Genomic DNA, 20735 nt, shown 5'->3' with positions numbered 1-20735 from the left:
CATCCCTGTCTTGTTCCTGATCTTAGGGGAAAGGCTCCCAGTGCTTCCCCATTGAGAATGATATTTGCTGTGGGCTTTTCATAGATGGCTTTTAAGATGTCGAGGAATGTTCCCTCTATCCCTACACTCTGAAGAGTTTTGATCAGGAATGGATGCTGTATTTTGTCAAATGCTTTCTCTGCATCCAATGAGAGGATCATATGGTTCTTGTTTTTTCTCTTGCTGATATGATGAATCACATTGATTGTTTTACGGGTGTTGAACCAGCCTTGTGTCCCAGGGATAAATCCTACTTGGTCATGGTGAATCATTTTCTTAATGTACTCTTGGATCCTATTGGCCAGTATCTTGTTGAGAATTTTTGCATCCATGTTCATCAGGGATATTGGTCTGTAATTCTCCTTTTTGGCGGGGTCTTTGTCTGGCTTTGGAATTAAGGTGATGCTGGCTTCATAGAACGAATTTGGAAGTACTCCATCTCTTTCTATCTTTCCAAACAGCTTTAGGAGAATAGGTATGATTTCTTCTTTAAACGTTTGATAAAATTCTCCTGGGAAGCCATCTGGCCCTGGACTCTTGTGTCTTGGGAGGTTTTTGATGACTGCTTCAATTTCCTCCCTGGTTATTGGCCTGTTCAGGTTTTCTATTTCTTCCTGTTCCAGTTTTGGTAGTTTGTGGCTTTCCAGGAATGCGTCCATTTCTTCTAGATTGCCTAATTTATTGGCGTATAGCTGTTCATAATATGTTTTTAAAATCGTTTGTATTTCCTTGGTGTTGGTAGTGATCTCTCCTTTCTCATTCATGATTTTATTAATTTGAGTCTTCTCTCTCTTCTTTTTTATAAGGCTGGCTAATGGTTTATCTATCTTATTAATTCTTTCAAAGAACCAACTCCTGGTTCTGTTGATCTGTTCCACAGTTCTTCTGGTCTCGATTTCGTTGAGTTCTGCTCGAATCTTTATTAGCTCCCTTCTTCTCTTGGGTGTAGGATCTATTTGCTGTTTTTTCTCTAGCTCCTTTACGTGTAAGGTTAGCTTTTGTATTTGAGTTCTTTCCAGTTTTTGAATGGATGCTTGTATTGCGATGTATTTCCCCCTTAGGACTGCTTTTGCTGCATCCCAAAGAATTTGAACGGTTGTATCTTCATTCTCATTAGTTTCCATGAATCTTTTTAATTCTTCCTTAATTTCCTGGTTGACCCTTTTATCTTTTAGCAGGATGGTCCTTAACCTCCACGTGTTTGAGGTCCTTCCAAACTTCTTGTTGTGATTTAGTTCTAATTTCATGGCATTATGGTCCGAGAATATGCAGGGGACAATCCCAATCTTTTGGTATCGGTTCAGACCCGATTTGTGACCCAATATGTGGTCTATTCTGGAGAAAGTTCCATGTGCGCTTGAGAAGAATGTGTATTCAGTTGAGTTTGGATGTAAAGTTCTGTAGATATCTGTGAAATCCATCTGGTCCAATGTATCATTTAAAGCTCTCGTTTCTTTGGAGATGTTGTGCTTAGAAGACCTATCGAGTATAGAAAGAGCTAGATTGAAGTCACCAAGTATAAGTGTATTATTATCTAAGTATTTCTTCACTTTGGTTAATAATTGATTTATATATTTGGCAGCTCCCACATTCGGAGCATATATATTGAGGATTGTTAAGTCCTCTTGTTGGATAGATCCTTTAAGTATGATATAGTGTCCCTCTTCATCTCTCACTACAGTCTTTGGGGTAAATTTTAGTTTATCTGATATAAGGATGGCTACCCCTGCTTTCTTTTGAGGACCATTCGAATGGTAAATGGTTCTCCAACCTTTTATTTTCAGGCTGTAGGTGTCCTTCTGTCTAAAATGAGTCTCTTGTAGACAGCAAATAGATGGGTCCTGCTTTTTTATCCAGTCTGAAACCCTGCGCCTTTTGATGGGGTCATTAAGCCCGTTCACATTCAGAGTTACTATTGAGAGATATGAGTTTAGTGTCATCATGATATCTATTCAGTCTTTGTTTTTGTGGACTGTTCCACTGAACTTCTTCTTAAAGGGGAATTTTAAGAGTCCCCCTTAAAATTTCTTGCAGAGCTGGTTTGGAGGTCACATATTCTTTTAGTTGCTGCCTGTCTTGGAAGCTCTTTATCTCTCCTTCCATTTTGAATGAGAGCCTTGCCGGATAAAGTATTCTTGGTTGCATGTTCTTCTCATTTAGGACCCTGAATATATCCTGCCAGCCCTTTCTGGCCTGCCAGGTCTCTGTGGAGAGGTCTGCTGTTACCCTAATACTCCTCCCCATAAAAGTCAGGGATTTCTTGTCTCTTGCTGCTTTAAGGATCTTCTCTTTATCTTTGGAATTTGCAAGCTTCACAATTAAATGTCGAGGTGTTGAACGGTTTTTATTGATTTTAGGGGGGGATCTCTCTATTTCCTGGATCTGAATGCCTGTTTCCCTTCCCAGATTAGGAAAGTTTTCAGCTAGAATTTGTTCAAATACATATTCTGGCCCTCTGTCCCTTTCGGCGCCCTCGGGAACCCCAATTAAACGTAGGTTTTTCTTCCTCAGGCTGTCGTTTATTTCCCTTAATCTATCTTCATGGTCTTTTAATTGTTTGTCTCTTTTTTCCTCAGTTTCCCTCTTTGCTATCAACTTGTCTTCTATGTCACTCACTCGTTCTTCCACCTCGTTAACCCTCGTCGTTAGGACTTCTAGTTTGGATTGCATCTCATTCAATTGATTTTTAATTTCTGCCTGATTAGCTCTAAATTCTGCAGTCATGAAGTCTCTTGAGTCCTTTATACTTTTTTCTAGACCCACCAGTAGGTGTATAATAGTGCTTCTGAATTGGCTTTCTGACATTGAATTGTCATCCAGATTTTGTAACTCTGTGGGAGAGAGGACTGTTTCTGATTCTTTCTTTTGAGGTGAGGTTTTCCTTCTAGTCAGTTTGCTCAGTGCAGAGTGGCCAAAAGCAAGTTGTATTGGGTAAAAGAGAAAAAGAGAGGAGAGAAAGAAGGAAAGAAAAGAGAAAGAAAAAAAAGGTAAGAAAAAAACGAAAAAAAAAAGGAAGAAAAAGAGAAAGAAAAAGAAAGGAGAAAAAAAGGGGGTGGGGGAAGGAAACAAATCAAAAAGCAAAACAAAACAAAAACAAAACAAAAAAACAAAAAAAGAACCACCGGGGAGTATCTTCTGATTCTGTGTACTTTAAGTCCCTTGGCTTCTCCTGGAAGTTGTCCGTCTAGCTGGTGTTCTGGGGGAGGGGCCTGTTGTGCTGATTTTCAGGTGTTAGCAGTTGGGGGAGCTGCTGTGCCCCTGCCTGGTGCAGGGCTCAGTGGGGGTTGTTTACCCCGTGAGGCCGCAGGAGGAACAGCCCCAGTGGCGGGGCAGCTCTGGAAACCTGGATTCAGCCCCCGCAGGAACTCCGGAGCTCTCCGTCTGCAGGGCCTGGAGGCTCCGGGGCGGGGCCGCTGATGTGCTCAGCTGGGGCAGGAGCCTCCTTGCTGTCCTGGGCCCTCCCGGCCTCTGCCTGTCCCGGGGGAGGCCGGATCCTGGGCTGTGTCCCGGCGCCCTGTGCTCCGGAGCCTGCGCTGTTGGATTCGCGCTCCCGGGCCACGCAGCCCCCTCCGCGGAGCTGCCGCCCAAGCCCCTCCGAGCTGCTCCTGGAACCGCGCAGCCCCCTCTGCACGGAGCCTCTTCCTCTGCCCGAGCCCCTCCGAGCTGCTCCCGGGGCCGCGCAGCCCCCTTCGCGGAGCCGCCGCCCGAGCCCCTCCGAGCTGCTCCGGGACCCGCCGGGTCCCGCCGTGCGCGCTGCAGCCCTTAGGGAGCTCGGCGCACTCTCCCGGGGCGTAGGTGCCTGTTAGTGTCCCCGGGAGCCCGAGGGCATCCCCGCCCTCCTAGGTCCTGCTCCACCTCCCTGCGAGCCCCTTTCCGCCCGGGAAGGTCGGTGCAGCTCCTGCTCCTCCGGGACGGGGCTCTCCTGTCCTGGGGACACTCGCCCCGGCCTCAGCCCGGCTCCTCCTGGGCCCCTCCCCCTTGGAGGCCTTTGTTTCTTTATTTCTTTTTCCCCGTCTTCCTACCTTGATAGAAGCGCGAACTCTTCTCACTGTAGCATTCCAGCTGGTCTGTCTTTAAATCCCAGGCCGAATTCATAGATTTTCAGGATAATTTGAAGGTTTTCTAGGTAGTTTGGTGGAGACAGGTGATTTGGAGACCCTACTCTTCCGCCATCTTGCTCCTCCCCCCTCATACTGTTTTCCATAGTGGCTGGACCACTGTAGATTCTCACCAACAGGGCACAAAGTTCCAGTTTCTTTACATTATTGCCAGCAGTTGTTATTTTTTGTGTTTTGTTTTGTTTTTAGATAGTGGCTATAAGGTGATACCTCTTTGTAATTTTATTTGTACTTTCTTTAATGATTAATGATATTGAACGTCTTTTCATGTGATCATTGGAGAAATGTCTGTTCAAGTTCTTTGCTCATGTATTTTTGTTGAGTTGTAGGAGCTCTTTACATATTCTGGATATTAACCCCTTATCAGATATATGATATGCAAATATTTTCTTCCATTCTGTAGGTTATCTTTTCACTCTGTTGATTGCTTACTTTGTTTCCCAGAAGTTTTCAAAGATTTTATGTAGTCCTATTTATTTTTATTTGTTGCCTCTGCTTTTGGTTTCATATCCAAGAAATCATTCCCAAATTCAATGTCTTGAAGCTTACATGTGAGCAGGGAAACCTGTTTTCTTGTTAAGAGTTTTACAGGTCTTATTTCATGTTAATTTTTGTATACAGTATATGGTAAGGATCCAACATAACTCTTTTGCATGTGAATATTCAGTTTTGCCAACACCACTTGTTGAAGTGATTGTCCTTTCCCTATTGAGTAGTTCTGGCACCTTGGTTGAAGATCATTCATCCTGAGAGTGTTTTTTTATTTTTATTTTTATTTTTTTATGATAGTCACACAGAGAGAGAGAGAGAGAGAGAGAGAGAGAAGCAGAGACACAGGCAGAGGGAGAAGCAGGCTCCATGCACCGGGAGCCCGACGTGGGATTCGATCCCGGGTCTCCAGGATCGCACCCTGGGCCAAAGGCAGGCACCAAACCACTGCGCCACCCAGGGATCCCCCTGAGAGTGTTTTTGAGATTATATGCCAGAGAGTATTTTTCCTGGGTTCTCTATTCTGTTTCGTTGGTCTGTATGTCTGTCTTTATGCCAGTCTATCTGTGTTTTGATTACTGAAGCTTCATAATATGATTTGATATCAGGAACTGTGAAGTCTCAAACTTTTTTCTTCTTTTTCAATATTGTTTTGGGTTTTCAGAGTTTCTTGAGATCCCATTTTAGGGCAGTTTTTCTGTTTCTGCCAAAAATAGGATTTTTGATAAGAGTTATAATGAATCTGTTGATTGCTTTGGGTGCAATGGACATTTTAACAATTTTATTTGCATCTTTAATTTTTTTCAGCAGTGTTTTGCAGTTTTTCACTCTATGGGTCTTTTACTTTGTTAGTTGAGTTTATTCTTAAGTCTCTTATTCTTTTTGACACTTTTGTCAATGCGATTGTTTTCTTATTGTCCTTTTGTTTGTGGTTTGTGTTTGAAAACTCAGTTATTTTATTTTGTGGTGATTTTGTATCCTGCAAGTTTGCTGAATTTGTTTAGTAGTCTAATAATTTGGGTGTGTGTGTATGTGTAATCTTTTGGGCTTTGTGCATATAAGATCATGTAGTGTCACCTGTGAGCAGAGATAACTTCTTCTTTCCTAATTTATTTCTTGCCAAATTGCAAAGAAATTTTTACTTCTAGTGCTCTCTTGAATAGCGGTAGTGAGGGTGAACATCAATACTTTGTTCATCTTCGAGGAAAAGCTTTCAGTCTTTTAGCATGGAGTATGATGTTAGCTGTGAACTTTTTATATATGGCCTTTATATATTGAGATAGTTTCCTTCTATTGCTAGTTTATTGCTTTAATTGTGAAAGGTATTTAATTAGTCAAATGGATTGAGATGATCATGTGGTTTTGTTCTTCATTCAGATAACATGATATATCACATTTTGTATGATGAACCATCCTTACATCCGTAGGATAAATTCAACTTGGTAATGGTGTGTAATCCTTTAAATGTGCCATTCAACTCAGTTTGCTAGTATTTTAAAAGGATTTTAAAATTACTGTTCTTCAGGCATATTGGTCTATAGTTTTCTTGTAGTATCTTGTTTTGCTTTGCTATCAGAGGAATGTTGGCCTCAGAATGAGCTTGGAAGTATTCCTTGCTCTTCAAATTTGGGGAAGAATTTGATGAGTTTTGGTGTTAATTCTCTACATGGTTAGTAGAATGCTCTCATGAAGTCATGTGGCCCTGGGCTTTAATATGCTGGAGGTTTTTGATTACTGTTTCATATCCTTATTGGATATTGGTCTGTTCAGATTTTAAATTTAAGCCATTGACTTTGTAGGTTGTTTATTTCTAGGGATTTATCCATTCTACGTTATCAAACTTATTGGTGTATGGTTGTTAAGAGTCTATTATGGTCCTTTTAATTTCTGTGACATCAGTTGTTATGTCTCCTTTTTCATTTCTGATTTTAGTTATTTGAGTCATCTTTTATTCTTAGCCTAGCTAAGGGTTTATTAATTTTGTTGATCTTTTGAAAACAACTTTTGTTTCATTAATTTTTTCTGTTATATCTTTGCTCTAATAATTTCCTTTCTTTGCTAACATTGTTCTTTTTGTAGTTCCTTGAGTTATAAAGTTGGGTTACTGATTTTAGATTTCTCTCTCTCTCTCTTTTTTTTAAATGTAAGTGTTTATAGCTATAAACCTCACTCTTAGCACTGCTTTCGTTATATAAGATTTGATACATTGTGTTTTCATTTTTATTTGCCTGAAGATATTTTCTAATTTCCCTTGTGATTTATTCTTTGGCTCACTGGTTGTTTAAATCTGTGTTGCTTAATTTCCACATATTTGTGGATTTTTATTTTTCCTTCTGTTTTTCATTTCTGGTTTCATTCCATTGAGGTCAGAAAAGATACTTGGTGTGAGTTCAGACTTCTTAAATTTGTTAAGACTTGTTTTGTGGTCTAACATGTGGTCTGTCCTGGAAAATGTTCTGTGTGTGCTTGAGAAAAATGTGCATTTTCTTGTTGTTGCATAGAGTCCTCCATGTATGATTGTTTGGTGCATTTAGTCTACAGTATTGTTCAAGTCCTCTGTTATCTCATTGATTTTTGTTTGGTGGTTCTTTCTTTTGAATGAATGACATTGAAGTCTTCTCTTACTGTGTTGATGCCAGTGTTTGCTTCAAAAATTTAGGAGTTCTGATGTCAGGTGTTTACATATTTATAATTGTCAAAGCTTCTTGGTGAATTGACCCTTTTATCATTATATAATGTCCTATTTTGTGTTTTGTTAGTTTTTGACTTCATCTCTTTTGTCTATTAGTATGGCCACCCTGCTCTCTTTTGGTTAACATTTTCATGGGATATCTTTTTTCCATCTTTTCATTTTCAGCTTATGTGTATCATTAGATCTAAAGTTTGTATCTAGTAGACAGCATGTGGTTGGTCTTTTTTTTTTTTTTGTATGTTTTTTTATTGGAGTTTGATTTGCCTATATATATATATATATATATATGGCATAACACCCAGTGCTCATGCCATCAAGTGCCCCCCTTAGTGCCTGTCACCCAGTAATCCCACCCTCCCGCCCAACCTGCCTTTCTACCACCCCTTGTTCGTTTCCCAGAGTTAGGTGTCTCCCATGTCCTGTACCCTCACTGATATTTCCCACTCATTTTCTCTCCTTTCCCCTTTATTCCCTTTCACTATTTTTTATATTCCCCAAATGAATGAGACTTGTTTTTTTAAATCCATTCAGCCACTCTGTCTTTTGATTAGGGAGTTTAATCCATTTACATTTAAAGTAATTACTGATAGCGACGCCTGGGTGGCTCAGCGGTTGAGCATCTGCCTTTGGCTCAGGGCATGATCCTGGAGTTCTGGGATCGAGTCCCACATTAGGCTTCCTGCGAGGAGTCTGCTTCTCCCTCTGCCTATGTCTCTGCCTCTCTGTGTCTCTCCTGAATAAATAAATAAAATCTTTAAGAAAAAGTAATTACTGATAAGGATGGTATTTTATTCCCATTTTCTTAATTGTTTTCTGTATGTCTTGTAAGTTTTTTGTCCCTCTTTTCTTTTACTACTGCCTTTTCTTTGTGTTTTAGTGAGTTTTTTTTTGGACACATGCCCTTTTAATTACCTTTTGTGTATTTTCTACAGTTTTTTTTTTTTTGTGGTTTCTCTGGGTATTACATAAAATATCTTCATGATTTCAGTTTATTTTAACCTGATGGCTTTAGTTGCATACAAAAACTCTACTCCTTTATGTCTCTGTCCCTCCACCTTCCCTGCTTTGTTAGTGATGTCACAAATTGTGCCTTTTCATATTGTGTGTCTGTTAACATAGATTTATACTTTAATGCTTTTTCCTTTTAAATCCTATAAAAGAATGAAAAATGATTTATGCACCAACGTTAGGGTTCTGTTTTTGGCCTAAGTATTTACCTTTACTGGAGAGCTTTATATTTTCTATGGTTTTGTGTTGTCTAGGGTCCTTTGTTTCATCTCCAAGGGCAATCCTTTAGTATTTTTTGTGTGGCATGTCCAGTGGTGATTGACTCCATCAGCTTTTATCTGGCTGGGAAAGTCTTAATGTCTTCATCTTTATTTTTTTTATTTTATTATTTTTTTATAGTTTTGCCTGTTTTTTTTTTATTTTATTTTAATTTTTTTTTATTTATGATAGTCACAGAGAGAGAGAGAGAGAGAGAGAGAGAGAGAGGCAGAGACATAGGCCGAGGGAGAAGCAGGCTCCATGCACCGGGAACCCGATGTGGGATTCGATCCCGCGTCTCCAGGATCGCGCCCTGGGCCAAAGGCAGGCGCCAAACCGCTGCGCCACCCAGGGATCCCTGTCTTCATCTTTAAAGGATGACTTTATAGATACAGTATTCTTGGTAGTTCTTTTCTTTCAGCATATTGAATATACCATACTGCTGCCCTCTGACCTGCAAAATATCTGCAGAGACATTGGCTTTGAATCAACAGAGGTTCTCATTTACATGAGGAGTCCATTTTCTCATGCTACATTCAAGATTGCTTTTTTCCTGTAACTTTTCAGTTTACTATATGTGGTGCTGAAGTGAGCACAGCTTTTCAGTTTCATTATAATGTGTTTCAGTGTTGGTCTCTTTGCATTTACCCTAATTGGAGTTCATTCAGCTTCTTGAATTTATATATCCATTTTTTTGCCTCAAATTTGGAAAAATTTCAGCCACTATTTCTTTAAATAGGCTCTCTATCTCTTTCCTACTTTTCCTGGGTCTCCCATAATGCATAGATAGACTTTTTGTAGTGTCCTGTATAGCCCATAGACTCTCTTTACTTTCCATCATTCCTTTTTTTTTTCCATTCCTGTGACTCAGTAATTTCACATGATGTTTTCTAGTTTGCTGATTCTTTCTTCTGCTTGATCAAATCTTTTTTTTTTTTTTTTTTTGCTTGATCAAATCTGAAGTTGAATCTGTTTAGTGCATTTTTCAGTTTAATCATTGTATTCTTCAGCTACAAAGTTTATTTACCTTTTTTAAAAAGTGTTTTTGTGTCAATATTCTTATTTTGTTCATGCATTATTTCCCTGATTTCATTTAGGTATCTTTTGTGTTGTCTTTTAGCATCTTTAGTAGAGCATCTTTAGAATTATTATTTTAAATTACTTCTCAGGTAATTCATAGATCTTCATTTCTTAAGGGTTGGTTGTGGTGCTTTATTTTGCTCGTTTGATGGAACCATCTTTAACTGTTTTCCTTTGGGCCTTTTGATCTTTTGAGATTAGGGCATTTGAAAAGACAATGATCTCTTTTAGTGTGTTATTTTTTTTTTAAGTTTTTGTTTATTGATTCTTAAGAGACGGGAGGGGGGGAGACGGGGGGGCGGGGGGGGGCGGGGGCGGGGGGGGGGCGGGGGCGGGGGCGGGCTCGGGCCTCCCCTCCGCGGGGCGGCGACACTCCGCGCGGCGGGGCGTTGAGTGTTTACCGCGCGCCCTAGCAACTGGCGGGCGCGCGGCTGGCGGCGCGGGGCGCGGGGCGCTGGGCGCAGTGCGGACGCGGAGCGGGGCGCTGCAGGTGAGTGCGGCCGTTGGGCGCAGGGCGGCCGCCGGGGACTCGCCGCCGCCTCTCCGCGCCGGGCCCCGCCGCTCCCGCCCGCCCCGCGCAGGGGTCCTTGCAGCCTAACGCGGCGGGGTTCGAGCAATGGGGGCCTCTCTCGCCCGCTCCCCTCGTCTCCTCGGGCCGCGGCCCGCCCTGTCCCGGCCCTCTCCCTCCCCTCCCCTCCCCGCAGACCCCCTGCCCGGGCGCCTCCTGCTCCTCGGCTCCCGAGCCGAGCCCCTCTCCGCGGCTCAGGCGACTCCCGGCGCCTCCCCGTCCTCCTACCCTCCGCCCCTGCAGCTCGCCCTCCTTCCACCTACCGTCCTCCTCCCTGCGCCTTCCTGCCGGCGCCCCCTGCCCCCTCACCCCTACAGACTGAGCTCCGGCTCTAACTAACGCCTGTCGCCGTCTGCTCGGTGTTTTCACGCAGGCTTTAAGTGTACGTGGATTCAGGGCCCTGCACATGCCAGTTCTGAAATTCTGATTTTTCTGTAGCTTCATCATTCCCAGAATGGCACGTGTATGCGCCGACTCCCAATCTGTGTTACCAGCCACATTTCTAGATCTCAGCGTGGATGCTCACCTTCCCTTAGCTCTGTTTCTGCTCAAGCGTTACAGAAATTATTCACGGACGGGTTTCATTTTTTTTAATGCTACGGGAAGCTTGCAGCTAATCCTTAAAAAAGAAAAACAAGCTGTGTTACAGTGATTTGATTCGGACAGAAAATGAGTAGAATAATAGACAAAATGAATATAAATGATTTTCCATTTATGAGAACACGTGCACAGAAACTTTTCTCCATTTAATCATTAAACTTTTCAACAGTCGCACCTTAATTCAAAGATACTTACTACATATTCATGTGTATTCGTTGTAACTGTGGTTCTTAGGCCAAAAGGACTCCTGGATTGGCAGTGGGTAGAAACTGGGGAACAGCCTGTTTTGATTAAAAAAAAAAAAATTTAGTTTTGTATTTTTACCTGAGTTACACAGACCTTTTTTTTTTTTTTTTTAACACCCCTGGGACTAGTGGAATAAATACGGTTCTCCTGCTAAATGAGGCTATTAGAAATGTCCTAGACTTAACATGAAAAGCTTTAGATTACACTGTTTTCTTTTTGTAATTTATTCACTTACGCCTACAAAGTACTTCTTTCTCTTTCTCTGTCCGTCTCTCTTTTTTTTAAAAAAAAGATGTTATTCATGAGAGACACAGAGAGAGGCAGGCTCCTCACAAGGAACTGGATGCAGGATTCGATTCCAGACCCAGGATCATGCCCTGAGCCAAAGGCAGACGCTCAACAGCTGAGCCGCCCAGGCTGTCCCTCTTTCTTTCTCTCTCTGCTCTCACTCTCATTTTTAAAGGCTTTTTCTACCTATCTTGTTCAAGATTTTGATACACTTTTCCCCCCTAATAATATTTTTTGCCTTCTGGGTTGTCCCAGACCCTCCTGAAATTTTCTTAGACCTCAAATCAAGCCTGTTCATTGTTGCAGCTCCTGCCTTTCCAGATTTAGAAAAACAATTTGAAGAGATACAAACGTGTTATTTTTGTATAGACATTTATCATGATGAAGACCTTTTTGCATTTCTTAGCTCTTTTTAAAGTGTCTTTCAGGAAGTTGCTGTATGGGGTGTTGACTGCTGCTACAGTCTTATATAATCTATGTATGTCCACATTTTCCTTTTAAAAAGTACAAGAAGGAAATGATACACATGTTGTAGTTTTATAAGACCACTGAAACAAGTGGTATGCTTAAGATTAAAAATAAATTGTGCACATAAGACTTTCTATATGTGATAAAGCTGTTTGCACTTATTCTTAGCTTGCACTTACTCTCTTAATACTGGCAAACTCAACAGTGTTACTGATGTAAGCATCAGTACAGGCTTACATGTTTGGAATCAAGCAATAGAAACAAACTACTAGAATACTAAAATAAATGCACACGAAAAAATCTGTACCCTAATTGTATATATTTTATAATTGTATGTATTTGTATATATAAGTATATACACAGATATAAAAATATATATACCTATTTATGTACACATATATCAGCCATTCTTAGCCCTGAGAACTATCATTTTTTATAACAAATATTTTGTAATGCCTTCTTTGCTACTCCAAAATCAAAATCCTAGGTAGTAATTCTACATGTGTGCATAGTTTAAATGTAGGATAGGATATCTTTAAATGTAGATAGGATATCTAGATCAGTGGCTCTCAGTGAGGCAGTACTCATAACTCAGAAGTATTATTAACCATATTTCATTATCAAAATGATATTGGCTACTTCCTGGGACCCCAGGATCATAGCCTGAGCCCAAAGGCAGACACTCAACCACTGAGCCACCCAGGTGCCCTGATGTCTGACATTCTTGGTCCTCATCACTAAATCCCAATGATGTCCCCTAACTGTAAAATAAAGGAAAATTAAAAGGTAAATAATTGCAATACAGTAATAGTATGTAAATGCTCAGGTACCACTACACTAGAATATGTAGTGAAGTAGTCAGGTGCTCCAGCCTTACATAGAATTATATACTGTGAATGCAGTAGCTCCAAATGCAGGCTGATGTAAACACATCATTGAAACTTAAATTGTGTGACCAGCATGGCCATCAATGGTGTGATTTTCCAAAATACTGAGCTCTTGGTAGACTTCCATATAAGACAGAATATATACAACCTTCCTTTGACTTACATGATAGTTGCAATCCTGGAAAATTCAGTGTATGTCAAAACTGTGGAAAAATTACTTTGTAAAGTGGAGTTAGATTCTTAGCGCAGGTATTACTTATCTGAAGTTTTTCGCCCACCAGATGCCTAAAGAGTGTAGTATAATTCTGTCTGGGGACTGTTGTGCACATTGCAGGACATCAGACATTATTTTTTAAGAGTTTGTTTATTTATGAGAGACAGAGAGAGGCAGAGACGTAGGCAGAGAGAGAAGCAGGCTCCCTGTGGGGAGCCTGATGCGGGACTCAATCCCAGGACCCGCTCCTGGGACCCCAGGATCACACCCTGAGCCAAAGGCAGACTCAACCACTGAGCCACCCGGGTGCCCTGATGTCTGACATTCTTGGTCCTCATTACTAAATCCCAATGATGTCCCCTTCCTATCATTTTGATAATGAAATATCCTTAATAATATTTCTGAATTATGAGTATTGCCTCATTGAGAGCCACTGATCTAGATATCCTGTTACTAGATTTAGTGCAGTACAAAACCCAAAATCCCCAAGTCATTTCCGAAGGGTCCTGGTACTTCGGAGCTTTAGTAATAATGGGGGAAAGCTAATTCTATTCTATATTTAACTTTATCACCATTCTAATATTCTGGAAGGAAGCCTTTCATGATCCTATTAGTGAAAAATCAAACAAGTATAGACTATCAGGGAAAAAAAAGCCTTAAATGTTCACAGTGAGAACTTGCTTGCTAACTCGGCTTTTACTCAATGTTGCAGATAATGTTCTCTTTTTAAAGAAAGTCAGAATAACAGAGTTCAGTTTGACAGCATGGTTCTAAATTATGCACTGCCCAGCCCAGAAGAGCCTTTGGCTCCAGCAAACCTGTTGGACCAAAGGCCTTGATGCCATCTTCCCCCAGCTCTTCCTTCCACTGTTGGGAGTTTTCTGTTTCTGTTTTCTGCCCAGTTATTTGAGCTTTTCTTTCTGGGGCCCAGGGAAATGAGAAAGTTATTTGCTTAGGGCAAATAGATACTAGAAAATCCAAGTGCCTGTCAGTTTTACTTAGAGCTAGCCCAGTAAAAATGAATATTTCTGTTGCATTAAGGAGCAATTTGATGATGAAAAAAAATTGACCACTAAGATTAAGAAGCAGAATATGTGTTGGATGGCTTAAAGGCTTGAAAGTGAGAACGGTTCCAGGAAAAAGGTGATTGCCATCCTGTGTTTCTAACTCTTTCCACTCTGATGCAGGGTGTGTGGTGAGCTCAGATCTGAGCATTGACTGAGCATGGGGGTGGCTCTGACAAGGTCTGCACAGTGGACTGCTGCTGGATATGGGACCAGAACCCTGGAAATTACTCCACTGAATGAAGTGATATTGAAAGAAATTGTGATGTTTGTGGAGAGTTTTATCTACAAACATCCTCAAGAAGCAAAATATGTTTTTGTAGAACCACTTGAATGGAAAACAAACTTGGACCCCTCAGCATTTGAATCAGGATATATTGTCAGGTAAGCTGGTAAAGAGCTTCTAGAGTTTAATGTCTTTATTGTACATATTTTGATAAATGAGTTGTAGGTTTTGGGCAAGTAATTTAACATCTGTGAATCTCAGAAATATTCTGACCCAGGAATTGCAATCAGGAGGCACTCTGCTGAAATCTGGGAACATTCTGTTTAGCACAACAAAATTATGTATGTATGTATGTATGTATGTATGTATGTATGTATTTATGAGAGAGAGAGAGAGAGAGAGAAGATGAGCAGGGGCAGGGGCAGAGGGAGAAGCAGACTCCTGGCTGGGTAGGGAGCCAGCCAGACACTGAGCTCTATCCCAGGACCCTGAGATCATGACTTGAGCCAAAGGCAGACCCTTAACCGACTGAGCCACCCAGGCACCCCTAATTATTTCTTTCTATCTATCTATCTATCTATCTATCTATCTATCTATCTATCTATCATCTATCTATCTATCTATCTATCTATCTATCTATCTAGATGTTATTTATTCATGAGAGACACAGAGAGAGAGGCAGAGATACAGGCAGAGGGAGAAGCAGGCTCCCTACAGAGAGCCTGTTGTGAGACTCAATCCCAGGACCCTGGGATCATGACCTGAGCTGAAGGCAGATGCTCAACCACTGAGCCACCCCGGTGCCCTGGCACTCCTAATTTTTAAATTTTGATTTGAATTTCTTTTGATAGGGGATGCATTCTTGAGTTCACCACACTCCAACAATTGTTGTTGCTTTATGTTTGGGCTTTCCACTCATCTATACAACCCTACAGGTGTCAGTAGGCATTGGTTTTGTGACCTCTGCTATAGGCAAAATCCCTTCTGGTATTAAAATCTATTAATTCCTGGGGAGCGGTAAATTTCCCTCAATATATGGGAGAGGCTAATTAGCAATTAGCATTGTCCTCAAATGAGAACCTTCCAAATCTGAGATTTAAGAAAAACCTACCTCTACCTCAAACAGGGAGCTGTCAACTTAGCTCTAGAGAGCTTAGATAAAAAAATATATATGTATTTATATAAATGTAATCATAATTATATAGGAGTAATTGACATTTGCATATGTAAATCTTTTTTGTTGTTTTGGTCAGCTTCAGTTTATTTTCCACTTTCAGGCATCGGGATCCTCTTTTCTGCCACCGTGTTCCTCCTTAATTTTGCATATGAACTTTTAAAGTGTGACATTATCAAAGACAGGTCACTAATCAGTCAAATCTTCTTATATATGCCTTTTCCACTTTTTCCCTTTGGGATTATTTGTGAGAATAAACTCTGAATTTCATTTTTAGTACTGAAAAACCTTTTTTGAACTGTATTTCAGGAGTGTTTGGTTCTGTTGTCATGCTCTACCTTCTCTCTGAATTTCCTGAAGCCTTTTTCTAAAATTGTATTTTATTTCTAACTCTGCCTATGGTCACTTCCTCCCAAAGTGCTTGTCATTATTCATTGCTCCCACTTAAGTTCAGTGTAGTGTCACATGTTGTTTTTTCTAACCTTTGAAAGATGAACTCATCTGCAAAACCATATAGTTCAAAAACATATGAACTACTTAGTACAGAGATGAATTTAAAGCAGATGTCATAAGAGTATCAAGAGCGTCATTGTATCTTACCTCTGTTTATTTTGTGTTCCAAGGACAAACATGACCACATCTGCAACCTACTTAGGTGGGCTGTTACACATACCTCAATCATATCACTGTTTCTCTTTCTTTATCCTTATCCAATTGCTTTTTGCTCTATTTCCATTCTTATACCTCTGCATACAGTCTTTTTTTTTTTTCATACAGTCTTTATGCATAGAGGTCCCTCTTAAGCAGGAAGTCTCAACATTTTGGCACATATATGTTTTGAACCAACTACCTCTTGATTGTCTTCCTTCTGTCAAATTTACTGGACACCTTTTCCTTGGGCCAGTTTTTCTATCCATTATTCTTATTTCTGACTTTTATTGGTGATATCTTTGACCTCGGAAGGGAAAAGAGGGTCTGAAAGTAGCATTTGTTGTAGTTGAAGGAAACCATGCCATTGTGGCTGGATGAAAACCAGGTGGGTACTGATAGTCCTGAAGAAGGCAAAGGATACAGCTGAGATTTTGGTAGTTATGGAAAATTCTAAATGTTTACACATCCAAGTCTTGACCACTCCCCTTGCTCTACCCCCACCCCCCCAAACCAAAGAACTGTCAGCAACCCATAGCCACTTGGTATGCTGTGTCCACCAACATAACAAAAGTGATATAGACCAGAGATGCCCTCAATGGCTGGAAGAACGTACCATTAAAAGAGTCCCGGCTACCTCATTCTTTGCCCTTTTGTACACATGCACTGTTCTTGCTTAGGCTGCTGGCCCTTAGGACACCTTTTATTCATTTATTTAAAGGGTGGAGGGTCAACTGCTGTCCTTTCAGATAGGATTCAGCTCTGTAAGTCCACATAAATATGGATACCTAAGTCATCATAAAGGCTTTGAGTTTGGAGCCTCTGGATGCATTTCTACCAAACCACAATATTATTGGATGTTTTAGGATATTTCTTCTTCCTCTTGGGACTATATGTTCTCTCAGCCTTTTGTTCCAAAACAAGTCAGTTTTATTTACATGGAAAGTCTGTTGAAGTAAGTAAGCTACCCTCTTTTGTTGATCTCTTTTATATTCGCACTTGAGGCCTCATTTCTCATTTGATGTTGCACATCTCCAAATGTACTCTTTGCAGCAGTCCTTAAAAAATTGATCAGCCTTCTTCTGAATTAGGCTAACAGACATCTGACATTGAAACTGATCTGCTCATCATGCACTGAAAAAAGGTTTTACATGTCGTCACCCATCTTCTTTTGTGCAGATCATTGTTGAGTAGATAGGCATGGCACTGTCCACATGTTAGATGACTTACTCTTTTCTTTTAGAATCATTTCCAATGTACAACCCTTCATTCTATAATAACACTGGTCATCGTCTTTCCATGTTCATTGTTTTGGGGAAAATAACTCCACTTTCATTCTAATGGAAATCATAGGTCTCCTTGTATTACCATTTTCAATTGCTTTTGTTCTTATCAGACAGAATGAGATAACTAATCTTTCTAAAACACTCCAGAATGAAACCCAAGTCCACTGTAAGCTAAGGACAAATGACACCCTTCAATGATTAACACCATATGGTGGTGGTATACAGAGCTCAGTTGCTTTGACTCATTAGAATGTAGCTCAGGAAATATAAAGACTGGATAAGTGTTCAGAATCACTTAGTGACAATGTTATTATCAGTTCTTTTCTTTTTTGGTAAAATTACGATTTTGACTCATGTCAGCTTTAATACTGTGATATTTTAGCTTCTAATGTCTCTCTGCTGTCTCAATGATATGTCTGAGTTGGGACAAAATTCTCTCCTGGTAAGAGTGCTGTGTAGATGAGGAGTTGAGCCCCGAGCAGTGACCCTCTTCCCCCTGTCCTGCCCACCGCCCTCACAATTCATACCTTTCTGATTCCTAGTTTTCTTTTTTCTTTTGTAAATCTCTACAGGCATCTTTTTTATTGTTGACTTCCCAATACTCCTTGGTAATGGGCATTGTTTGATCCTTTTACCTTCTTGTTCTAGTTCTCTTATCAATGTCATGAAGGATCAGTTACATGATCTCTGATCTTAAAATTGTATTGTTTTATGAGATGATAATTATTATGTTTTGGTAAAACTTTTCTAAAAGATTTTATTTATTTGAGAGAGAGAGAGAGAGAGAGAGAGCAAGCAGATGGGGGGGTGGAACAAAGGGAGAGGGACAAGCAGACGCCTCACTGACTGTGGAGCTCAACCAGGGCTTGATCTCATGACCCTGAGATCACGACCTGATCAGAAACCAAGAGTCAGACACTTAACCAACAGAGCCACATGGGTGCCCCATATTTTGGTGAAATGTCCAAATTATGCTATTAAAATCGATGGCCATAACGTTTGTTACTTGAGCTCTTTGTTTTTTGTTCCTGAGAATTACTAACTAGTTTTGCAACTGTAGCTTTATATCTCTTGTTATTTTTTAGGCTCATTTATTGAGTAATTACTATGTTCTGGACACTAAACTAGACACTGGGGATGAAATAAATGTGACATTTTTCTGCTCTCTCACCTTATAGCATAAAGCTATAGTATTTTCAGCTGCCCTCCACAATTACAGTTTGAAAGTCTTTTGATCAGGTCAGTGGATTTCATTTGCAGCACATTTATCTTGACCTCACAAGATGGGCATAGTATTTTTTCTTTCCAGAATCTCTTTCTTCCAGTATTAGAAACTGCAAACCCCGAAACAAACCTGCTCTTCCACATCCTCCCTGGAGCTGGCATTTAGTTCCTACTGCTTTGCTGAGTTACAGGCTTCAACTGGTGGGAGCAATGAAATATGTGTCCTGTGCCCTTGACTTCTCCCATATCTTACCAGGAGTTTCACCTTCTCAAGTTCAGTGGCTTGATATTGTTGGCATTCAGTCAGCTTATAACTTAGTCTTGTCATCATCCACTTAGCACATGTGACCAACCTGGCACAGACCTTTAAGAAATCTCAAACCTGAAGACATTATTCCAAAAGCTTTATTTTAGAGAAAACACACATTTTGTATACAACACACATCACTGGTCAGCCTAGAAATCTTCTATTCGTTTATTCCTCTTCTATTTATTGAGTACCTTCTGTGTACAATTACTATGTAAGTTACTTCCTATGTGAGTTACTATGAAAGTTACTGCTGGAAGAACAGTGGGAAAGCCTGGTAAAAGTCCCTGTATTAGCCTCCTATTGCTGCTGTAACAAATTTTCACATACTTAGTGACTTAAAATAATGCAGATTTAATTTCTTAGGGTTCTGGAGGTGAAAAGACTAAAATAAGTGTGTAGGGTTAAAATCAAGGCGTTGGCAGGGCTGTGTTCCTTCTGGGGGCTGAAGGAAGATCCATTCTTGTCTTCTCCAGCTTCTGGAGGCCACCTACATTCCATAGCTTCTGGCTCTGTGTTACTCTGAACCCTGTTTCCATGTCACGTTGGCTTTTCTGACTTGACCCTCCTGCACATTTCAGAATAGTCTTCCCATCTCAAGATCCTTAACTTAATCCATCTGCATGGTCTCTCTTGCCATGTAAGATAAGGCATTTGTGGGCCTCGGGTGTTAGGATGTGGACATCCGTGGCAAGCCACTAGTCTGCCTCCATGATCTCTATCTTCTTCCTTTTCTAGTGAAATCGTGCTGGTAGTACATCTGAGTCTGAGTCTGTCAGGTTTACTTTTTCTGATGAACTGGCAATACACCACATCTGTTTATCTGCCTTACAATTTAAAATATGTTAGATCAGGTCTTAAGAGGAGAGCAGTTTTTCCAGGGATATCCATATCTAATAAAAACCTAGGTAGCTTAGTTAATGTTGTACGTGGTAGAAATCTATAGAAATATCACTGCCGTAAAAACATCTTAATATTTCTTAAATGCTGACCTAAAAAAAATAATTAAAATGGGCAGAAAGACAAATCTAGGAGACCCAGAAATTTCTGATCAGGAAAAGTCCATTTAGAAAAACTGCTTATTATCCTAAAGTAAACCAAATTAGGGGGTTTGGAGTGGGAAAACATCCACAGAGGGAACCTAGTTTGTCTCTCTCTCTTTCTCTTTTTTATAGCTTTTTGTTCATAAACACAGAGTAGCCAAGAAGATTTCTAACCACTAATTACTGTGGTGTAAACTTTATAAATAAAATAACTTTAGAAATCCCCAAAACATGAATGGTCCTGTAGAACCAGTGATTTTTTTAAAGTTGTCCAACACATTGTTAGAAAAACAAAACCAAAAACTGTGATTGAGTTCATGTAAGTATTCAAGACGTGGCTTAAAATGTTCTTCCTGGGTATATCATGTTGCTAACTATGGTTGCTAATAAGCCTGGGAACTTAGGGATCTGAGTGTGGACAAATGAGGAAAAGACATGAGCTTTTAACAAGAAGTACTTATATTTTGTGTTTTATAATGAGCCAGAGGGATGATTTGTCAGAATGTCTTATGTTTAACTTCACTAGCATCCAGGTAAGCTTAAGATTTTATTTATTTATTTATTTATTTATTTTTATTTCCTAGTGAAACAACAGTCAAGTCAGAAGAAGTTGATAAAGATGGGCAGCCTTTGCTGTTCCTCTCTGTGGCACACATTAAGATCAGGAGCTTGGGGCAGCTGTCACGTTTGCTGCTTATTGCCAAAGACAGAAAGCTGAAGGAAGCACAGGCTTGTATCAAAGGTGATATTTATGCTCCAGTCTATGACTTGAACTTTTAGAAACATAATCATGGGGGAGGGGGAGTTG

General features: G+C 40.3%; 1 long non-coding RNA gene across 6 annotated transcripts in view; it reads left to right on the top strand.

Moving 5' to 3' along the window:
* LOC144313636 (uncharacterized) overlaps nt 1-20704 on the top strand; it is a 47993-nt gene extending 27289 nt beyond the window's left edge. For 3 of the 6 annotated variants that reach the window (XR_013379262.1, XR_013379263.1, XR_013379261.1), the window contains exons 6-7: nt 14143-14403; nt 20512-20704. This is a non-coding gene — a long non-coding RNA (uncharacterized LOC144313636). Of the gene's footprint in view, nt 1-10093; nt 10175-14142; nt 14404-20511 lie in introns of those variants that run through there. The other 3 variants (XR_013379266.1, XR_013379265.1, XR_013379264.1) reach the window with 2 other exon arrangements.
* Nucleotides 20705-20735: the final 31 nt, after the last annotated feature.

Source organism: Canis aureus, chromosome 5, assembly GCF_053574225.1.
Source record: "Canis aureus isolate CA01 chromosome 5, VMU_Caureus_v.1.0, whole genome shotgun sequence".
Classification (NCBI taxonomy): domain Eukaryota; kingdom Metazoa; phylum Chordata; class Mammalia; order Carnivora; family Canidae; genus Canis; species Canis aureus.
The sequence above is the reverse complement of the archived record's forward strand: the minus strand, read 5'-3'. Positions and strand labels throughout refer to the sequence as shown.